Source organism: Oncorhynchus nerka, linkage group LG7 (assembly GCF_034236695.1).
Source record: "Oncorhynchus nerka isolate Pitt River linkage group LG7, Oner_Uvic_2.0, whole genome shotgun sequence".
NCBI lineage: Eukaryota > Metazoa > Chordata > Actinopteri > Salmoniformes > Salmonidae > Oncorhynchus > Oncorhynchus nerka.
In genome coordinates, this window is record NC_088402.1 from 55,004,090 (window position 1) to 55,025,712 (window position 21,623).

The 21,623-nt window shown below is 40.8% G+C and overlaps 1 protein-coding gene across 2 annotated transcripts in view; it reads right to left on the reverse strand.

Annotated features, from left to right (window-relative positions):
• LOC115131983 (helicase ARIP4-like) overlaps positions 1-19,867 on the reverse strand; it is a 66,935-nt gene extending 47,068 nt beyond the window's left edge. For both annotated transcript variants that reach the window (XM_029664121.2, XM_029664120.2), the window contains exon 1: positions 19,682-19,867. The gene's annotated coding sequence lies outside the window, so the exon portion shown is untranslated. The remainder of the gene's footprint in view (positions 1-19,681) is intronic.
• Between the last annotated feature and the right edge of the window lie 1,756 nt (positions 19,868-21,623).

A 21,623-nucleotide genomic window follows, 5' to 3' on the forward strand; every position in this document is an offset into this window, starting at 1 on the left:
GGAGGCGAGCAGGCCAGAGGTGTAGGTGTAGGGCCTGATCAGAGCCTGGAGGTACTGAGGTGCCGTTCCCCTCACAGCTCCGTAGGCAAGCACCATGGTCTTGTAGTTGTTTAGATGTTTTTTGCATGGGATATATTTGCCATATATGGAGATAGAAACAGAAACCTTTTACCTTATCATAAGTAGACAATTGCAAATCCTTCCAATAGAAAAAAATGTAGTTATGAATTGAACTTTAATTAAATGAGTTGACTCTTCACATGGAATGATTTCACTGAACAACAAAAGGGAATATTGAATGATCCCCAATGATCCATCGCATTTCAGAACTGCAGTTTCCTCTGCTTGGAGCAACAGTGAAGTGGGCAGGACAGTACAGGTTTCTTCTCTTACATCTGCAAGCAGTCTGAACATCAGACAGGATGGCATTGTCCCCCTCTACGTGCAATGGCTACTGCTATAGGTTTCAGGAGTTTCAGGCTGCTTACCATTCTCTCCCAAAATACATCATCCAGGAGGATCTTTTTGATGGGGCTGTCCATATCAGGAAACTGTGATATGGCCATTTCTTGGAGACTCCTTCCCCTCCATGAGACTGTCAAACATGATGACAACACCATCCCAACAGGTGTTGCTGGGGCAGCTTCAATGTGGTGCTCTTATTCTTCTCACTTTGCTTGGTGAGGTAGATTGCTGCTATAACTTGATGACCCATCACATACCTAACCATTTCCTTGGCTCTCTTGTAGAGTATATCCATTGCTTTCAGTGACATGATGTCCTTGAGGAGCAGATTCAATGCATGAGCAGCACAGCCAATGGGTGTGATGTGAGGATAGGACTCCTCCACTTTAGACCAAGCAGCCTTCATGTTCGCAGCATTGTCTGTCACCAGTGCAAATACATTCTGTGGCCCAAGGTCATTGATGACTGCAGCTCATCTGCAATGTAGAGACCGGTGTGTGTTGTCCCTTGTGTCTGTGCTCTTGTAGAATACTGGTTGAGGGGGGAGATGATGTAGTTAATTATTCCTTGCCCACAAACAGTCGACCAACCATCAGAGATGATTGCAATACAGTCTGCTTTCTCTATGATTTGCTGGACCTTCACTTGAACTCTGCATCTAGCAAATGAGTAGGTAAAGCATGTCAGGTTGGAGGGGTGTATGCTGGGCGAAGAACATTCAGAAATCTCTTCCAATACACATTGCCTGTGAGCATCAGAGGTGAACCAGTTGCATACACAGATCGAGCAAGACATTCATCAGCAGTTCTCCGACTACGTTTCTCCATTGAGTCCCAAAAAAATTCTGATTACAGGAGGACCATGAGCTGTTGCTATCGATAACGTGTCTGACCCATAATTTTCACCTCAAATAGAAGTAGAGGGACTTTTGTCAGAGGTTGTGAGCACGGAGGGAACTTTATGCTCTTGGCCAGACGATTCTGCATCTTTGTTGCATTCTTCACATATGATTTGGCACAGTATTTGCAAATTTACACAGCTTTTCCTTCTATGGCATGGAAAATATCAGATATCAGCCAAAAATCTACAATTTTTTACATTTTTAAATCAGCCAAAAAATGTCATACCTTCAGAGGTCATTCAATTCAATATTCATCAATAATATTTAAAAAAGCCGTTTCTGGCTAAAGAGACAAGACCAACAAGGGAAAGTCAAGAACTAATAGTACAGGAAGATTGCAATAAAAACGATACTACAGAGATACAAAATAAGTTTGTTTTTCCTCTAAGAACTTGAGAAACTAATTCAAGAACGATCTAATGTAATCTATTACAAAAATAAAGCAAACTGGTGGAATATGGAGAAATATGCACAAAATTCTTCCTGAATCTCCAATACAGGAATGCTAACAATTTTCTTTTGCAGAAACTCGTTACTGAAGATGGAGTCGTCTATGATTCGCCAAATGATATTTTAAAAAGAGGAAGCTAATTATTTTAGGCAGATGTTATCTTTTCCATCTCATCCTCTCCCACTGAATGAAGATTACGGTAAGGAATTCTTTCCAAATAAAAATAAATAAAAATGGAAGATTAACAAAAATGTACAGAAAGATCCGTGTGAAGGCCAAATGACAGAGGAATAACTTTGAGGCTATTAAATCCTTTCAGTCTGGAAAAACCCCAGGGCTTGATGGCATACCGGTAGAGGTATATCAAGCTTTTTTTTATATACTAAAAGCTCCATTGTTAGATTGTTTTAACTACTGCTATAGAAATGGTAGTCTGCCAGGTACTCAGCAGGAAGGTCTGATTTCTCTATTAAAACGAGACCCAGATAGCAAATCTAAAAAAACTGGAGGCCCCTTACACTTCAATGTTGTGAACTTGTGACTCAAAAATACGAGCGAATTACATAGCACTCAGAATTAAAAGGGTTTTACCGGGGGTATTGTTCATCCTGATCAGACAATTAATTGAAAATGATACTTTTTTCAAAGTATCTCTCCTTTCCAAACAAGAATTGCAGAGCTGGCTACAATTTCAATTTCATCCCCCTGAAAAGATCTAGAACAAATATTATGGCTGAACTCAAATGTGCTGGTTGATAAAATACCTGTATTTATTTATGCATATCGGTGCATCCCTAGTTTAGATCCTTTCTTCGTCTTTAAGGCTGCAGCTCCTATCTATCATCCTCATCTATCACCTTTTTAACCTGTCTCTCCTTTTTAACCTGTTCCCAACCTGTTCCAATCGCTTGAAAGGCAGTCATGTTGCATCCTTTATTTAAAGGCCCATTTCTATCTTGCCCTGTTTATCAAGTGTTGGAAAAACTTGACAATCAACTGACTGGCATTCTTGATGTCTATAGTATTCTCTCTGGTTTGCCATCTGGTTAATGCTCAGTTTATGGATGTGTCACTTCAACCCTAGCATCAAAAACATAGCTCAGGCAGTAGGAAGCTCTCTCCATGTATATGCAGATGATACAGTCTTGTACTGAGCTGGCCTCTCCCCGGATTTTGTGTTAAATGCTCTACAACAAAGCTTTGACTGTCACAACTTTCTCTGCCCTTTACCTTGGTTTTTGCAGTGTTCAAAACAAGGTTATGTGATTTGGTAAGAAGAATGCCCCTCTCCCCACGGGTGTGATTACTACCTCTGAGGGTTTAGAGCCTGAGGAGCAAGTTACATCATACAAGTATTTGGGAGTATGGCTAGACGTTACACTGTCCTTTTGTCAGCACATATCCAAGCTGCAGGCCAACGTTAAAATCTAGACTTTCATCGATGGTAATCGCTCCTCTTTCACCCAAGCTGATAAACTAACCCTGATTCAGATGACCCTCCTACCCATGCTAGATTACGGAGATCAGCAGGTAAGGGTGCACTCGAGCTGCTTGATGTACTTTACCATTTGGCAATCTGATTTTCCACCAATGCTCCTTATAGGATACATCACTGCACTCTATACTTCTCTGTAAACTGGCCATCTCTGTATACCTGACGCAAGACCCACTGGTTAATGCTTATTTAGAAAAAGACTCCTATGCCTCACTCTCCCCTGTCTGAGATTACTACTGCATGTCTCATCCTCCACACACACACACACACACACACACGTTCTGCCAGTCACATTCTGTTAAAGGTCCCCAAAGCACACACATTCCTGGACCACTCCTCTTTTCAGTTTGCTGCAGCTAGAACAAGCTGCAAAAAACACTCAAACTGGACAGTTTTATCTCCATCTCTTCAGTCAGATAATCAAATCATGGACACTCTTACTGACACTTGGGAGTATTTTGCGTGATGTATTGTTGTCTCTACCTTTTTTGCTCTGTGTTGTCTGTGTCTAACAATGTTTGAACTGTTTGTGCTGCTACCAGGCTATGTTGTAATCTTAGGTCTCTCTTTATATAGTGTTGTGGTGTCTCGTCATGATGTGTTCTGTCCTACATATTTTTTTATCCCAGCCCTATCCCCACAGGAGGCCTTTTGCCTCTTGGTAGGCTGTCACTGTAAATAATACATTTGTTCTTAACTTCTCTAGGGTAGGGGGCAGCATTTGCCATTTTGGATGAAAAGCATGCCCACATTAAACTGCCTTCTACTCAGGCCCAGAAGATAGGACATGCATATAATTAGTAGATTTGGATAGAAAACACACCAAAGTTTCCAAAACTGTTAAAATAATGTCTGTGTTTAACAGAACTGATTTCGCAGTGAAAAACCTGAGAAAAATCCATTCAGGAAGTAGAATTTTTTGTTTGTTGTAGTTTTCTATTCAATGCCATTACAGTATCCATTGACTTAGGACTCAAATTGCAGTTCCTATGCCTTCCACTAGATGTCAACAGTCTTTAGAAATGCTTTCAGGCTTGTATTCTGAAAAATGAGGGAGTAAGAGCATGAGTGAGTGAACCCTGCCGTGTCAGAGCCTTTTCATGCGCGCGGCTGAGAGTGCCTCTCTTGTTTACCTTTTATATTGATGACGTTATTGTCTGGTTGAAATATTATCAATTATTTAGGCTAAAAACAACCTGAGGAATGAATATTAACATCGTTTGACATGTTTCTATGAACTTTACAAATACAAATTGGATTTTTTGTCTGCCTGTTGTGATTGCGTTTGAGCCTGTGGATTACTGAAGAAAACGCGCGAAAGAAACTGAGGTTTTTGGATATAAAGAGAGACTATCGAACAAAAGGAACATTTATTGAACAAATGAATGTCTTCTGAGTGCAAACATATGAAGATCAAAGGTAAGTGATTCATTTTTATCTCTATTTCTGACTTGTGTTACTCTTCTACTTGGCTGGTTACTGTTTCTAATGACTTGTCTGCTGGGCTATGTTCTCAAATAATTGTAAGGTATGCTTTCGCCGTAAAGCATTTTTGAAATCTGACACAGTGGTTGGATTCACAAGAAGTTAATCTTTAAACCTATGTAAAATAGTTTTATATTTTCAGATTTTTTTAAAATGAGTATTTCTGTATTTGGCGCTCTGCAATCTCACTGGATGTTGGCCAGGTGGGACGCTAGCGTCCCACATACCCTAGAGAGGTTAATAACTTCTTAAGGATAGGGGGCAGCATTTCCACTTTTGGATAAATAGCATGCACAATTTCAACTTCCTGCTAATCATGCCAGGAATATATTATATGCATATGATTAGTAGGTGTGGATAGAAAAGTTTCTGGTTCAATCATGTCTGTGACTATAACAGAACTTATGTAGCAGGCAAAACACTGAGGAAAAACTGTTCAGATTCTTCTTTTTTTTCCCTCTGACCGTTCCCTCAGTTGTCTTTGCCAAGGGAAATTTGATAGCGCCCATTTTACAGTTCCTACGACTTCCACAGGATGTCACCAGTCTTTGAAATTGGGTTGGAGTTAATCATTGGTGCAACGAAGAAGAGGCACATCCTGGAACAACGTTACACTGTTGATAGTTACGCAAGAGGGAAAATGGTGCATGTTTTGTTTTGTTGCTCTATTGAATACAGATTGCCCAGTCTACAATTTGATCGATTATTAACGTTTAAAAATACCTAAAGTTGTATTACAAAAGTAGTTTGAAATATTTTGGCAAAGTTTATAGGCAACTTTTGAAATGTTTTATAGTGACGTTGTGTTTTGGAAAGCTGTTTTTTTCCGCATCAAACCTGCTTTATAAATGGACATTTTGGGTATACATGGACGGAATTAATCGAAAAAAAGGACCAATTGTGATGTTTATGGGACATATTGGAGTGCCAACAAAGAAGCTCGTCAAAGGTAATGCATGTTTTATATTTTATTTCAGCGTTGCCTGCTACGCTAGTTATTTTGTTTACAACTGGTTCAGGGGGGTGCATGCTATCAGATAATAGCTTCTCATGCTTTCGCCGAAAAGCATTTTTAAAATCTGACATTTTGGCTGGATTCACAACGAGTGTAGCTTTAATTGAGTACCCTGCATGTGTGATTTAATGAAAGTTTGAATTTTATTGCGTTTTATTTGAATTTGGCGCTTCCCCAAGAGGTTAACGGACTTGCCTAGATAAATTAAAAAAGGTGCAGAGAGGACCCCTCCTTCCCTTCCACTATTCAGTGTTGCCAACTTAGCGACTTTGTTGCTATATTTAGCGAGTATTCAGACCCCTCTAGCAACACATTTTCAAAAAAGCGACTAGCGACAAATCTAGTGACTTTTTCTGGTGTTATTGGAGACTGACGTGAAAGCACTATCGTTCTTACTATTCTCAACGAGCGACAGGTGCTGCTGTGGGCCCCGCCCCCGTCCCAAAGCCCTCACAGGCGGCCCAGTCCTCACGCAGCAGTCCCTCCCAGCTGCAGTCAGAGCAGGAGATGTTCACCCCTCCGCGTCCAGACTGCAAATGAATTGCGTATGCGGGAAGCCGCCGCTGGCTGTTCCCACCCTGGCTTACTTACATTTTTTTTTTATACCTGAATTAGGGCCAGACTAGTTACCATAATTTTCTCACATTGCCATTGACAGTTTTTTTCTTCTATTGTCTATTTTTGGTCCATTTAGATTGTATACAAAAAAAATGTTAAAAATGTAATGGTTAAAAATGTTCATGTTTTACTGTGACTTGTTGTAGGCTCCTAAGTGGACCATAAGGTTAAAAATCGAACCATATTAAGAAAACTAAACTAAGTAACTCCGCCAGAGTCTCTCTTTTGGGTCACTTTTGCCGGTCCCAAGCCTGGATAAAGGAGGAAGGAGGGTTGGAATTGTGACATTAAAAAAAAACAAGAATGCCGAAAGTTCATTTGTAGTTCTAAACATATTTAGGGTGTTTTTTACTCACTTTTTTTTGTCTCTCTCACGACGTTATTCCTCTCCTACAGCGTCCATCACAATTACATGGCCAATTATGCAAATTAGACGATGGCGTCATTTAGCGACATTTAGGACAGCCAATAGCTACTTTCTTTACTGAGGAGTTGGCAACACTGCACTATTCAAAGCACACACACACACCAGGGGGCCGGCCAATTGTCCGTGAGAAAAAAGAAAATCCATTTGTAAAATATATTTTAAAAATTTGCCTAGTCATTGATGGAAATACCAGTCAATGGAAATACACTTGACCGGTCATGCTTATAAACGGCTTGTAAACGGAAAATCTGTCAGATGGCGCAAGAGAGCTGTTGCCAGAGCTTCTCAAACTGCTCATTTGTTGCTGCTGGAATGAAGCGTGCTTTTATAATCATTGCGTAACAATTCTAAGCGCAACCGCGTGTTAACTGTTTAAGACCACGATTAAAAATAGCTACCATTTTAATTTCTCAACTGGTAATTGAAGCGCGCTTCCCATTCCCTATTCAAGTGCATATAGGCAACGGTAGGCAGGCTTCAGCGCGTCACACACACCACTTTACAATGAGCTGGAGGCAGTACGTATATTAAAACATATACTTAATTGTTTGAAACCTAAAAGTTTTACATTACGAGGCATGACTTATCTTGCGTCAAATTAAAATCCATGGAAACATAAAGGCAATTTTATAAAGAGACTTACTTCCATATGACATTAAAGCCAGTAGCCTATTTCTCTCTGGTTCTATTGGTTTTCAAATCAACTATCTTTCATTGTCTAGTAGCCAAAGGCACAATCCCAGTCATAGTAGCAACCTATGCTAGTTGTTGCATCTGTACATATCCCCTCAACATTTTTAACAGATATTTTAATCTCTGTCACAAGAGAGCCGCTAATTGCCGCTAATTGCATTGTGGAACAAACATTTGCGCGTAGTTTACTGCATTGTGTGCATTGCTGCGCTTATAATGTGAATAAATAGTATATCAACATTTTAAGCTAAACGTTCTGATCCGATGCATAAGACTCATTGCTTTTTAAAGCGTATTTTTTTTATGCAGCCTGTTGGCCTACTGGTTGTATTCTTTTAGGATATCATCCCACAACTGTCCCAGAGTCTGTTTGGAATAGGCTATTTTTTTCCTCGCACAGAACGACAAACTGACCAATAGAATAACGTTGTTGCTATGAAAGTGAACTGTGTCTACGCGTGATCAGGGGTGTATTCATTCCGCCGATTCTGTTGAAAAAAAGTTTTTTAGATGGACGCAAAACGTGGATAAACATCTGAATTTGTCCAATAGAAACTCTCGTTTGCAACTGTTGGACTAATGATTACACCCTATATCAAGCTAGATGCAGGCAAGAGTATGTAAGGTGGTATTGAATGTCACTGTCTATCCATGTGTCACGGTCTGTCGCCTGAAATGTGTCTCCACCTGTGTCCACCTACATTGTAAACTTTCATTCATAGGCTTGGTTGTTGAAACCTCATGATGGGTATAGGGAAAATGTGAGTATCATGTAGTAGCCTAAACCTATCACTGTTACATTGAGCTGGGTGAATGGAATATGAATGAGTCATCAAATATGCTGTAATAGAAATAAGGCCAAACATACAAAGAAAAAAAAAACTGTCCTCCCTCATTTTAAACGGCACTGACTTGACCTTATGTAATGGAAAAACAATACATCACTCGTGATGTAATGCAATTAACAGTCTTTGCATAACTGGGCAGCAGAGAGAGGCAGAGCTAGAAGTATATGCCAAGGCTAACAATGTGTCAGGGTTGGATTACGATACACTGTTTACTGACAGAACCAGACCTGTAGACACAGTGAGTCCAATCATGTCTAAGGGCTTTCCTACCTCACAAAAACACTGGGATACATACAGTACAACCCCAGTTACATTAAAGGGGTATGTGTACTGTTTTTATAGGGCTCTCAAATCACACTTTTTTTTTATATAGAACATCCAATTTTGTTGTTTTTCTAAGTCCGCAATAATGTTTAAACCACATCAGGAGACCATTTTTTAAGTCTGGGAAAAATTGGAAGAATTTTCCATTTTTGGGTGTAGTCACCCGGTGTTGCTGTAGCGCTCGTGTGATTGCAAAGTTTGCAAAACAAATGGCCACTGGATTGATGCAAATAATCATGATTTCATTCTGCCAGCTACTTTGTAGTTAACATTTCATAGAGAATATTTCTGGGAAAGCCTTTCCACCTCTACCAGAAGGTTACTATTAGCATAATCACTATCAGCTACACAAAGTGTAGACCTGCGTGTGCGCCGCCCACATACAGAGACAGGGCTATTCCTGTGCAGTTACAGAAAGTTGCATGAAAATACGAAACACTAACGCATTTTGTTCATGTCTTATGATTCTCTTGGGCAAACAATTAAATTTTCTAATAAGGTCAATGATTTAATAAAAATGTCCTATTAAGTTCAATGCATATTTTTATATTCAACAGAAACAAAGTAAAAAATGGTTCAACTTTGTTTCCATTGAACATGCCATACAGATAATGGGATTTTAATTCATTATATGAAGAGTACCTTGCCTTGGTCCTCCTTTCTTTTTGATGACCAATTTACCCCTTTTACCAAAGAGCACCTTCTGTCTACCAAAATCTACTATTGTGTACCTTAGCAGCGCTTCCCCTATTCATTTTTTTCTACATATTTTTTATATCGTTAAATTCTGTTAAATGTCTTTATTCCGGATTTTATAGGGCCCTATGTTTATCCATGTACACTGTGTATACCAGGGACATCCAACCTTTTCTAGCATGAGAGCTAGTCATTTGTTTTTAGCTTTCAAATAGGAATATTCTGCTCTTCACCACTCCCCTGCAACTCTTCGCCGCAACTCCTCCCCAGGTCCTTAGCGTACAAGAGAAAGTAGTGCCCTACATTTTCTGCCAATACACATGTTACAAATAATGGTTCATAAACAACTCTAAAGGGGGCCCTGTAAAATGTGATCTTTTCCCCCAAATTCTGGTTGATATTTTCCCAAATGATATTCTCACTTTTTTTTTTGGGGGGGGTCACTTTCAAAATTACAATTGTTCATAGAGGAACTAAATTCCCCTTTAATTGTGCATCTAGCGAGTGAGGTATGTGCCGTATTAGCTATGGTTCTGAAGGCTAAAATTGAATGTACTTTCCGATTTGTTTGGCGAGCTACTCATAGGTGGGCTGGTAGCTCACGATCGACCTGTTATAGACCCCAGGTGTACACTATAGTGCAGGAGTTAGTCTTCAATTGACATCTTAATGATACCAGAGGGCCTGGATGAGAAACATTGCACTAACTTGGGTTACAGTTAGTCAAAAACCTATTTGTGATTTAGCCAACTCTCTTGTATTTGTTGTCATGCCAGATCACATAGGCTATCCTAATGGCTAGCATCAACAAATGTTTTTCATTTAGGACTTAGCTAAAGCATACAGGTCTGGCAATCAGGCTAGCAGATTTAGCTTTAGGCTCCTTTTGATAAAAACAACTATAGAGAGGGAAAGAAACCCTCATCTTTCTTCCTTTCCACACAACTCCTCCTGTGGGGTTTTCACTGATGAATCGTGCTGCTGTTTTGTCAAAGAAATACTGTAGACAAAGAAGCGGCCCGGACACACACACACACACAAAAGATGTAAAACACAAACAGACTAGAGGGCAGACTTGTCAGAGTTGTGGATCCCTGGGAAGAGTCAAACAGCAGAATGAAAGACGCTGGCAGCAGCCTATTCCTGAGAGGCAAAGCTCTCATGATGCATTTTCGAGCTCATCACTCAGCTTGGTGAAATTAAATTCACATCACTCACAGCCTTTTTCTGTGCCAATGTAGTGCATATCATCGTGATCCAACCCAGCTTCAATGTCAGGTTAGCCGACACAACCGTGAGCAAAGAGCTTTTAAGGAACTTTCTAAAACACAGACGCTAAGTAGCTCATAGAACACAACTTCCAGCTATAGAGACTTGAATTCAAGGAAGAAAATGATGGTTGGTGGGAAGAGGATAGCAATGGAGGAATTATCCGTAACAAAAGAGCAAGCTAATTGGAAGGTTAACAATGACCTTGTTAGCTTCCCAGGAAGGGGTCGGGTCACTGTTTCAATTCTACAGTGAGAGGGGCTGCCTTTTCAGACAAGAGACAAAACAAGCCCTATTCACTGGTACATGACCTTGGTTTGTGACACGATTGTATAAAAATATATGGTTTGTGTATAATATAAGTGTCTCTTTCTCCATGTAGAGTATGGGGAAAAAAACTGCACTACCCCTCACGAAGATCAACGGGGGGAACCAGTCAATGGAGTGACCACATACCTGGGAATTGAGAAACTGAAATTCAAAGAAAACACGACAGAGAATGTTCTTTTTGCACAACCTGAACAAGGTTTGGGGCATTATACTGTATACCGGGGTATTTAAAAAAATAATAAAAAAATTAAACACAGAATGGTTTTCAATACTGTCAATCTTTTATTTGAATATTTGCATCTACTTTTTAAGTAAATACCTGTAGTCAACTTGTGCAATACGGTGGAAGATAAAGTAGATTGCGGTCTTCATTTTACATGTCACAATTTTTCATTATGAAGCTTACTGGTAGTGCCCAGTCATGTGGTTGTTTCCATGCACACAATGAGACCGGTGACTTGTGAGTAACTCACTGTTGTGCAGCTCGCACCAGGTGATCTAGTTACCGTATGGAATTCACAACTAAATGTTTGACAGGCAGATTTCTCATAAATATTAACTGTTTAATATGTGCTAAATGTTCTGCAGTTGCACAATTGGTTTGCTAATTTAGTAGCTTGTTAGCTATCTAGCGAAGTGGTTAGCTTCTTCCAAAATCCAGCTTTGCTTGTTAACAGCAGAGAATCCCCTTCGGGATCAAGAGCCTTGCTGTCAAGTGTTTGCTTTGTGCATGCAGAAAACTGAGTAGCATTTTTAGGCCAGAGCCTCGTTAGCATTCTCTATGGGGACTCTCCATGTACTTGTTAGCAATGCTAACCTTCAGATTACAAAAGCTCAGTGGGGTTTGAAAATAGCACCCGTTGTGTTCAGTGTCAGTATTACCAAATATCCCGCTATAGCACAAGGTCGTTATGATGGCATTACAAACTGGATACCGCCCCAGCCTAAACTGATCTATTGCATTTTTGATCGCCATATCTTGCAGATTTTTTACAAATCGGTCCTGGAGAGTGTCCTATCATTTGGCCTGTTATGTGCAAGACCAAACTGCAGCAACACATAAAAACAAGCGGGCAAGATAAATGGTATTGGCCAAGAGTCAGCCAACAGCCAGTACACAAATCTCATACTCCAAAAACATGACAAACATTCTACGGAAGGATAATTCTAAAAAGGACAGTACCGACTTCCTCTTAAATTCACCCAAAGCAGCCGCAGCTGGGGGGAAAATACTTATCGAAAAGAAACAAATAGATACAGGGACTTTCAGCCATTAGGCTGTATAATGGAAAGACGTAGCAAAGACCATTGATCGGTTTGAAGGGAGTGTGTATTGAACATCCACTGTAAATATGTAACCCATTGCACTTTTCATATCAATTTTATTGTGTACCATACTGTGTTTGTCTTTTAAGCACATGACCAAACGAATTTCCCCCTGGTGGGATAATAAAGTAATAAAGTTAATCTAATCTAAGGAGTTGTGACATTTCAAACATGCATTGTATCCTCCTCCTGAATGAATCCCCGGCAGCAATGGAGACCACCTGGGACGGTTCGGGGGAGGGGTTGAGGTCTGGTTGTCTCGTGTCCTCAAAACCCACATGCCAAACGAGGGAGGGGAGTACATAGACTAAACCCTGCTAAAATAGGGCCACCCAACATCATCTAGATTCTAGATGAGGTAACGCAGGGTCAAGGGACACCACAGACATGGTCAGAAGGATACGAGCCCAGCCCCCAGCACCCTCAGGACAGCGCCAGAGTCCAGACCAGACCGCAGCACCCTCAGGACAGAGCCAAACAGCCGGACTGAAGGTCATAGGGGACAAAGCCACCAGGCTGGAAACAGGAAGCGAGAGGAGTCGCATAGGGCTGCAGTTGGGACTCCTTAAAAACACGACACTTCGATACAGCTACGCACGGAAGTTTCTTTTCGTAGCAGGTTAGGAGAGCATTTTCTTGAACCTTAACCAAATTCTCCTAACATGCTACATTAATTCTCCTAACCTGCGAAAAAGTCACTTCCGGTTATGCTGTCTCAAAACAGGAAGCGGAGTTGACTTCTTTAGGAAAATTAGCCTCAGTGTTGGAAACAAACATTATGCTGTTGTTCAGAATTATATGTATTTACACTGAGTGTACAAATCATTAGGAACACCTTCCTAATTTTGAGTTGCACCCCCTTTTGCCCTTAGAACAGCATCAATTAGTCGGGGCATGGACTCTACAAGGTGTCAAAAGTATTCCACAGTTGTGTCAAGTTGGCTAGATGTCCTTTGGGCAGTGGACCATTCATGATACACACAGGAACTGTTCAGCGTTAAAAACCCAGCAGCATTGCAGTTCTTGACACACTCAAAACAGTGCACCTGGCACCTACTTCCATACTCAGTTCGCAGGCCCTTAAATATTTTGTCTTGCCCATTCACCCTCTGAATGGCACACATGCACCATGCAGGTTTCAATTTCTATAGGCTTAACATGTCTCCTCCCTTTCATCTACACTGTTTTTAGTGACATCAATAAGGGATCATAGCTTTCACCTGGATTCACCTGTTCAGTCTAATGGAAAGAGCAGGTATTCCTAATGTTTTGTAAGCTCGGTGTATTTGACAAGCTATAGCACACAATATTTTACAAATGCATGTTTTTAAAAAAGGACCAAAGAGTTTGATCTGCCTCATGTTTTCATTTTCGCCTTGAAAAAAAAATAAAAAATGGAGATACTGGTATTGTCCCAGCCATAGAATCTCGCTACAGTTTCTTCGTCACTTCCTCACACAAATAAACACACACGTTGAGATAAAGGCCACACACACATAACGTGAGATGTCACACACCTCTGTGTGTCTACCATGTCCCTTAGGGTGGTGGTGGTGGTCGGGGGAGGTCAGGGTTTGTCAAGTTAATTTTGTACGTGTCGTGTTGCCTAAGCCACTTCAACACAATGGTTGCAACTCTCTTCCACCAAAAGAGAAAGAGAGGGAGTGAAAGGCATGTTTTCATCTGCGAAGGCAAGAAAAGTGAAGGGGGGGGGGATGCTTAAGGAGGCCACTGAAACGAAAGACAGCTGCTTGCATAAGCTGACTTACATAAGAGCTGGCTAATGCCGCTGTTATTTACAAGTAAAGTTTTATGAGATATGCTTAAAACAAAGATGCACACACAGTTAGGCATGCACGTCAGCGTAGGTTGAATGCCCTGTTCCTGCTTGTCCTTATAAAAACACAAGGAAATCCAGCAGTTAACATTGTACTGTAATTCCCGACTACAGTACAGTATACAGTCCAGGGCACAGTGGGAAGTCCCCCTCTGATGTCCTGAGACCTGTCTGTCTCCCAGGGCACAGAGCCTCAGTCAGGCACTTTGATGAACACCTAAAGGGCATGCATCAAAAGGGACACATAGGGGGAAGTGGGCAGTGCAGCCCATCTGATGTATAGCTAAATATGGATGCGAGTCTGTCCCTTTGATAGAGTCGGTCTACAATGTGCTGTACCTCCAAAACTCTTTGTATCAGTAACCCCCCCCCCCCAAATACACATAATAGCCAGTAGAGCTGGCCGATACGGACAAAAATCCATAACAATAAACTGCCTGAATTTGTGATAATGATCAATAGAACATGTGACCAGATTCAGAAAACTAGGCGTATGTCGCAAGTCACTACTTCACAGGGGAGCCGTTTGAACGTAATTGTTTTTTTGTTTTTTTTATCAAAATTTGTTTTTGGGCAGAAATGCCTTCTTGAACATGTGAACTTTCATGTGCCTTAATAACAAACTTGTATGCCATCTGTAAATACGAATACAATTGTTAGATTACGAGCCTTGTTGGTTAAGCCACAGAAAAAGCGAGCAACCTTCCCACTAGCCATGATTGACTGAGATAATGAGTGGGCTGGACATGCCGAGAGAGGAGTTTGGATTGGTTTGCCATAGAAGCTCATCAGTCTGTGTTGGTAATCCTGTCGAACACGGCTTTTTTTAAAAACATATTGTGTAGTGGAGCTGCATAAAATTGTGGCTCACGTTTTGATATCAGTGGAATTAGAGTATGATCACTAGAGAGATGGAGGAAACACCTGTCTCCGGATTACATCTTCAAACTAAGAGAAACCGTGGCATGCCATTCCTGACTTAGAGATGTGTCCATGCACAATGATGTATACATTTAAGATAAACATGTAACGCTAGACAAATTGACAGAAAGTGGTTTCATTTCAAGCTAGCATACTGTTCGCTAGCTAGCTAAACTTAGCTGGCTGGCTCCCTAGCTGACGTTATCATTCGTTTCCCAGAGTCGTGTGCTGTTCTAATAAGAGCCTAATGTTATCTAGCTAACATTGAACATGGTTGGTTTGCTCTCAGCACTGTGGCATTGTTGGCACTGTTTAACTAGTTAACGTTGGTTGGCTGGCTCGTTAGCTCAAGTTACGAGACGTGTGTACAACACCCATTGAATATGGCCGGTGTCAGTAAATGTCTGCAAACAAGCGTAATGAAATTGTTGCCAGCAGAGCTTGCTAGGCTGTTTTCATGTTATCCAGACGTAAACAAATCATCGGACAGAGCGTCAAGTGTGTGTGCTTCGAGAGAGCGAAACGAGATAGGTGGGGCTAAAGCTTAGGGTGAGGGTGTGAACGAAGCTGAATGGCCATAGACAAAGAAGAGCTCTTCACTAGATAGCAAAACATTCAAAGGTGTTTTTCTGAAAAGTGAGTTTACAAGTTGATCAACTTTCGAAGCAGGATTACTTTCCCATTGTTCTACAAATGCAGTGTATGTATGATATACCAATTTGTAGCTCTGAGTCGCTACTTTCATAATGTAAAAAACACCATTTCAAAATGTTGTTACATAAGACCAAATCCAGGTGTCGAGTCACATATGTTTATAACATTAAAGAGATTATCTGGTACTTTTGTATACTCTTTAGCCAGAAGGTCTGAAAGTAGCCCTCATGGGCCAAAAGTGGTCCCAGGAAATTGCGGAACACGTCACATGTGCAGATATGTGCACCAGGTCATTGCGCTCTCTCTCGCTCTGCTGTGTGCACCTTGCTAGCGATCACTAAAATGGCGACGGGCTGAAGCTCATTTGCTAGAACTCGAAATGCTAGGGGGCTGGCCCACGTGGGAGAAAATGTAGGGGAAAAGGCTCGGCACGGCTTCCAGAAAAACAGTCACTTTCAAATGGTGTGGCTAATTAAGGTAAGACAGTCATTCTGTTCATAGATTATGCAGGTATGAACTACATATTGACACATCCAGCCCCAAAGCAAGAGGTAAAAAAAAAAATAGTTGGTAGTTGCCAAAGTACCGGAGCAGGTCTTTAATGTGCACCACAGTTTTAACTTTTAAACTACTACTATTAGTTTGATGGTTGTGGTCATCAATTGTCCCATTAACAATCACCCATGTTAGCAAACATTTAATTTCAAATTTTCTCTATTATAGGCTACTTATCGTAATGAACGATATCAGCAAAACGCCTGCGATCGGTGTCAATAATGTTCCGTTTGTCGTGCCAGTTCTAGTACCCAGATAGATCATTAGCTTACATTCAGCCTAGTGGCGAGGCAGGCAGACGGGGGCAGATTGAAAATAGCTCCCTGATGACTCTATTAAAAGCTTCTCCGTTTGTGACCCGCTGCGGTAAACAATGCTGACCCCGGGTCCCCAAGGTATTTTTAGGAGATAAACCCAATGCCAACAGAGGATTTTCTAAAACAGGAAGCGTAATCCCCTCCCACGTACCTGAGGAACAGACACACGCAACCAAACTCCAGGGATATGTAAGGCCACACAATTCTATTGTGTAATTATTATTTTTTGAATAGGTTGTACAACATGACTATCTTCTCTACACCAATAAACTATAGTGGATGTGAAAAAAACTATGATCTGAGTGAGCAGAGAAGAAGTACCATCCAATCCGGGTTTTAGCAAAGGGTCACTTGGACACAACAGACCGAGTCGGTAAGGAAGGAGAACTAAAAGGAGTGGTCTGGGAGGAGAATCGCACATCCCTCCCTGTGTGGGTTGGTGGGGACAAACAGGGTTTCTGTTGAACAATCCCCTGCTCACTGGTACATCATCAACAGTGGTGCTGTCGCCTAGATTCGGACAGACACCCTACCTTCCCTTACCATTCAAACACTCACTATATACACTCAGCAGACAGACGGACAACATATCCAGCGACCCACACGTACCAAAAGAGATGGGCATACACACATGCACAACCCCTTCCCATCTTCTATTCAATGCACAAACACACACACACACACACTATACGAAGTAAAAACAAAGATATCTTAAGTTGTTTTTAAGTTGTGAATGTTGAGGAGTTACAGAGATAGAGAGACGGACCTAAAAACATTGAAATCAGCAGCCTGAAAAGTGCCAGAACGACAGGCTATTATATCAATGACCTTAGCCTCTAAATATTTTCGTCTGTTCCATCAAGAAACAGGCAAAAACAGTGGTCTTATTTATTTGGTTTCAGAAAGCGCTCAAAAAGAGCTCTTCAACGGACTCGGCGGTCAACTGGCGTCTTGACAAAGGACCCCTGTGGATCTTAGAACAGTTAGCCAATCAAATGATGAGATTGTGCACTTAAAACATGCATTTAACAATATCCTGAGTGAATTGGCTGGTGACTAGTAATTGAAAAACTAAAACTAAAAAATGGTCACTATAAAAATGTATTTGTTGGAAAATGAATCAATCAATGAAGCATCGCGGTCAAAAGAGAACCTATCTCCAAGTGAACATTTTCAGGAAATGGAAAACATGGACAAATTTGACCTTGAACATACACACAAAAACAGGTAAGTGTTATAAAATCCCAGTCTTACTGGCAGCTACGCAATTACATAAACCAGAACATTCCAAGTATAAGAATCATGGTGATCCCAGTCTATGGACTGCCTGCTGGGATCTCATATAGGCCATGTGAGTGATATGCCTATATCTGTTCTGCTGGGCTCTCTTTTTGACCTCTACTTACTCTTCAGAGAAGCCTTTACCCAGGCGGAAAGATGCCCTTCCACTCGGTCTAGTACAGAACAGTACATACCACGTACAGACCATTTGGACATAAATAATGGAGCGAGGTTGGATGGGGTTCAGCAAGAAGAGCAGATATGGTGCAGCTCTAGAACCATGTAGTGTATATTTCTACATGTGTCTTTACACCTGTACCAGGGACTTAGCCTGTTGGGTGTACGAGGGAGGGGACAGTGCACAAACCTCATGATTAAGAGGAGACAAGGAAGGGACAGAGTTATAAGCTTGGGGAGTTTGAGGGTTGAGATAAACAGGAGGAGGAGTGCTGCTCCTCTTTTCGGGCAGACAGGGAGTGAGGCGAGTGCGTAGGAGAGACAGTTGGGCTAGGTGTCATGTCACCCTCCCTCGCCCGCGGTCTCCCGCTGTGCTTGTTAGCAGGAACAGAGTGAGTGAGCGAGAGCCGGCAGCAGCCACCCTCGGACGCTCTAAAAGGAGAGGGCCTTTTAAAAATGTTCCCGACAGATCACATCTGGTATCCGTGTGTTGAACTGAGGTGAGAAAAGGCAGAGGGTATAGACATACTCTGAGCACATCGTTGTCTTGTGTTGGTCAAGACTTTTCAGCATGCACCAAGTGGGGTAAGAAAAGACACTTACGGCAACCACAAAGCTAATGGGGTGGTTGATTAAAGGTAAAGAAATCAACTGCTGCAGAAATCATCATGGCTGGTCAACATGACAATGGACATGGAGCTGATGTGGCAGCTTGAACACAAATTGATCCCCCCCCCCAAAAAATAGATTACAAGAGCAAAGGAGAAAGAACAAGTGTGATGGATTAAAAAGACAGAACAGACGGTTTCTTCTTCACAGAACACGCAATGTTGTGCCTGGGACAGACCTGGGTTCAAATACTATTTAGGGTATTTCAATTACTTTCAATTACTGGTAGATAGAGTTCATTAGATACATGATCTAAAAGGGAGATTAAGCAAATGTACTGGAATTCCTTTCAACAAAATAACTGTTAAACCAGGGGATCAGGGCAGGGCAAAGAGCCTAATCACTCAGCACAACACACCTTTCAATCCCATGAACACCACATTTAGATAGTTGAATCTCTGGTAGGACTAAATCCCAATTATTATTCTCGCAAAATATGGTTATTCAACAAAAAAAATGGAGGTAAGATGTTGAGGAAGATAGACTAAATTACCTAAACAAAATGTACACAATATAACATAAGTTATATACGTTCTCGTGTCACATCAAAACAACACCGCCAAAAACCACAGGTTAAACTAGTTTTGAATTTCAGATGTCACTTTTAGTATGCCATAATTATTATAACTCACTATTGGAAGTTAATTGTTATTTTGTCTGTTGTAGAATTGCAACAATAAACCATCCTCCATGACCAATGACCAATGACCCCCCGAGTCGAATCCGGAACACGCTGACTGTAGTTACGAAAACCCACGCGTTTCATAACACGCGCTCACCGCAATGGCAATGCAGTCTGAACACCAGCGATGTGCACTAAGGCTCTCATTGCACAGTTGACACAGACAGCCAAAACAGGACCCAATGTCCCCACAATGAAAACCCCCACAATTAAATTAGGCATGTAAACGAAAAAAGTATGCTCACCTTTCGTATTCACTGCGTGAAATGTCTTGAATAATTTACATTCAATTTTCAATAAATGTTCAGTTACATGCAGGTTGAAATTTCTTTAATCAGTTTCTTGAGGAACAGCGATGCTATCGGTCCCCTTCAGGAATACAAACAACAACAAAAAAGCCAATACGAGAGTTCCGGAAACGCACTGCCAAAATGTTTAAACATTCGTCGACGAGGGGGAACAAATTGAGTGAGACACAAGGTCGAGTTTGCGTAACACATTAATATGAATAAAGTTAAATAATACATTAATTGTGCAAACTGGTTATTATTATGTTGATTCAAGTATGGTTTTGCTTTTGCTACACGTTGAGCTAAACTGCACTTTAAAAACAAACATCTAATATCCAATTGCTATACCATCTAAATGAAGCAATATGATTAATTCGGCCTAAATATCAAACAGCCAAGAAGCATGGCCAAAGCCATAAAATGAACCAATTTTAAATTGTTGTCCAATTACTATGGGTTTTCAAGTTATGAAATGGAAGCTTTTCCAATCTGATATGCTCTTCATTCCGACAAGCCTACATTTTCTCTATTCCTAAACAGTAACACATTTAATTCTAGGTTAATTGATCGAGGGAATTATATATATTTTTGCCATTATATTTACAAGAGATTTCACCCAGTAGGTTTAGTAGTCTACTGAGTAATGATCCGAAAAAAGTCTGCTGCCTAATTGAGAAATTGTCTCGTTCTTGTGGCGCCCCCTACCGACCAATTATGTGAAGCGCCACTTGATTTAGTTAAGGACAATTCCAGGATAGAAGACTGACGCTGAGGCCCAGATTTTTTTACTTTTAAATGTATGCCAAACAAAAACCAGTGCTTCTACATATGCATTGCTTGCTGTTTGGGGTTTTAGACTGAGTTTCTGTACAGCACTTTGTGACATCTGCTGATGTATTTATAAAGCCCTTTTTACATTTGATTGATTGCAATGTCAAACCAACCATACAACTTTATGCATTAGGACGACTTTAACAATTTACACAGAACATTTCACAGAAACACATTTACTTGAAAACAGTCTAGATGCAAAGTTTGGTAACAGAATGACGGCACAAACGTCACGAACGCTTCATGCACTTCTTGTTCACTGCAGTTTGTCTTCTTTCTCTGTGAGTGACATTATACATACGGCCATATTAGTTTGAGCAAAAAAAAAAAAAACGTTTTTCGACTGTGTGACTAATATTGTAACTATATACTAGTCTATTGATCACTAATACACTTGAAGTCGGAAGTTTACATACACCTTAGTCAAATACATTTAAACTCCAGTTTTTCACAATTCCTGACATTTAATCCAAGTAAAAATTTGCTTTCTTAGTTCAGTTAGGATCACCACTTTATTTTAAGAATGTGAAATGTCAGAATAATAGTAGAGGGTGATTTATTTCAGCTTTTATTTCTTTCATCACATTCCCAGTGGGTCAGTAGTTTACATACACTCAATTAGTATTTGGTAGCATTGCCTTTAAATTGTTTAACTTGGGTCAAACGTTTTGGGTAGCCTTCCACAAGCTTCCCACAATAAGTTGGGTAAATTTTGTCCCATTCCTCCTGACAGAGCTGGTGTAACTGAGTCAGGTTTGTAGGCCTCCTTGCTCGCACATGCTTTTTCAGTTCTGCCCACACATTTTCTATAGGATTGAGGTCAGGGCTTTGTGATGGCCACTCCAATACCTTGACTTTGTGGTCCTTTAGCCATTTTGCCACAATTTTGGAAGTATGCTTGGGGTCATTGTCCATTTGGAAGACCCATTTGCGACCAAGATCTAACTTGTTGAGATGTTGCTTCAATATATCCACGTAAATTTACTCTCTCATAATGATATCTATTTTGTGTAGTGCAACTGTCCCTCCTGCAGCAAAGCACACCCACAACATGATGCTGCCACAC